Source organism: Boleophthalmus pectinirostris, unplaced genomic scaffold, assembly GCF_026225935.1.
Source record: "Boleophthalmus pectinirostris isolate CB_2022bp ecotype Guang Dong unplaced genomic scaffold, ASM2622593v1 HiC_scaffold_1, whole genome shotgun sequence".
Classification (NCBI taxonomy): Eukaryota; Metazoa; Chordata; class Actinopteri; order Gobiiformes; family Gobiidae; genus Boleophthalmus; species Boleophthalmus pectinirostris.
In genome coordinates, this window is record NW_026570970.1 from 35,550,223 (window position 1) to 35,552,619 (window position 2,397).

Sequence of the window (2,397 nt, forward strand, 5' to 3'; positions counted from 1 at the left end):
GAGGGAGCTGCAAGTGACACAGCAGAAGAAGAAGTGTGTCCACAAAGGGACCAGATGCCAGAGTCTTGGCCAGTAGATGTGTCTGACTCAGGGGCATCTGTCTGGACTGGAGCTGTTTCATCTGAGACAGACATTTGATCCTCCTTGAGGGGACTTGAGGAGGAGTCCACTGATGGACAGATGGACATCAACTCCTCTGAGATCATGAAGCTAAAAAACACACAATCAAATCAGTCAACACAAGCTCTTTGGATTTTTACATAACTGTGTTGTTGAGATGTGTAGACTTACTATCCCTGGAGCTCAGCCTTTTGCAGATGACCCATAGTTATGTAGGTGTGCTGGAGGGCCTGACTGGGAGTCAGTCTCTGGTCACCACACATATTCAACAGCCCCTTCAGGAGGTCAAGGAAGGCCTTCCTGTCCTCTACCTTGGCGGTGGAGTTTTCAGGAGGGTTCTGTACATTACAAAACAAACACTGATTAGACTGTGTGAAATACAGATGTGCATTATGAGGGCGAGTGTTGGTCAGTCGTGGAGACTTACACAGACAAGGCCGTCCAAGCAGCTGGGGACTTCAAAGTAGCTGTGTTCCTCTTCAGTGGCGATTTGGTATTTGGCAGCATATTCTTCTGCTGTCTGTACATTGACAAGAGTGTGAGTGAAATGATAAGGCTAGTTTTAAACCTATCAAACTAAAACAATTCAATATTAACAAGAAACAAAGTGAATAAGTACCAGAAGTCTCCATGCTGCGCCGTTTGAGGACTGGACTTGGGTAAAAAAGTTGTTGCTGTGGAGTCCAGCCTCTAGCAGGTGGTCTGGGGGCATGCCCAGTAAGGTCACCAGGCGCTTTACCGCCTGGTACTCACAAGTTACTGGGAATAGGTTTTCAGCCAGATAGAGAAAGGCCAGGACGCACCCAACCCCCCACACATCAATGGCCTCAGTGTACGGGAGACCGAGTGTGACCTCAGGAGCTCTGGAAAACAAAGACCAAGTTCAAACTAGTCCTGGTTTAGTCCTGGTTTAGTCATGTTCTCTGGTCATATTTTAAAGGAGACATATTATACAAAAATCAGACTTGTTTCTAAACTATGATTATTTTAGGTCAATATTGCAGTTTAAAGTGATGAATGTATTTAGTATAATATAACTAAAAATACAAGGGATACAAAACATATGTCTCCTTTAAAAAATCCATGCCCACTGTATTACTCCTGATATTAGTGTGAGTTGCCTCGTACCTGGATCCACACGGCTGGAGCGTGGCCCCCAGCTGGACTTGGGAGACCTTCCTGGCCTCTCCAAAGTCAATTAATTTGACTCTTAAATTGTGCTCCTCCAGGTCACTGAACATGATGTTATCGGGCTTGATATCGGTGTGTACGATACCAAGCCCTTTCAGTGCGTCCAGAGCCACCAACAACTGCAAAGACACAAGAGGGAAAAAGAATTGATAAAAAGTCAAAACTGTAGTGTAAAAAATGAGGTTGAACTTCAAATTGCTAAGAATTAGGATGTAAGAAATGCGCTAAAAAGTAACAAAGTGATGCTAACAGTTTAATATGACCTAGATGTGTTTGAAAGCATAAACCTTTGGTACAGGGCCTTCATGTTGCAACATCATATTTACAGTAAATCCTTTAGTACCTGGTGGGCAATAGGCCGGATCTCATTGAGCTGGAGTGGTACCCAGTCCCTGTTTGATATGAAGGAATAGAGGTCCACTTCCAGCATCTCGAAGGCCAGACAGTGAAGGCCCATGACCTCGAACTGCTCCAGAAAGCACACGATGTTTGTGCGGCTGGGGTCGAGGACACTGAGCTGCTCCATCATGGACACCTAAAGAGACATAGATTTGAGTTCAAACTGTGAAGTCAAATACATGAAATAATACTGGTCAAAAAGTGCATTTAACAAAGCAAATACTGGTAGAGTCTAGATCATGTTCTGTTTAGTCCTTTAAATTCAGTTAGTTTTTGGCTCTACCACCTCTGCCAATACAAAATCAAATCTTTGAAACAAAAACTGTATTTGAATCAGGACAGAAGTCTGTGTGACTCTGAGCCTCCAGTTTCATTTGACAAACATGACTTACCTCGTGCTCCATGTCCTTAAACTGTTGTTCTTTGAGGAGCTTAACAGCCACAATCCGGTCCTGGTCCACGGCGTGGCACTTGGCTACGCGGCCAAAGCAGCCCTCACCAAGCCACTCCAGGACGGAGTAAGAGTCGGTCCGGCCCTGCAGGGTGTGACCGATGGTGACCTCTGAACTACTGTGCTGAGGTGCTAGACAAGAAAGACAAGACAAGACTTCATCAGGGTCAAATGCACTGGACACTTCGACAGGATTTTCTTTACTGCTACTTGTATTGTTGTTGTCTTATTGCAAA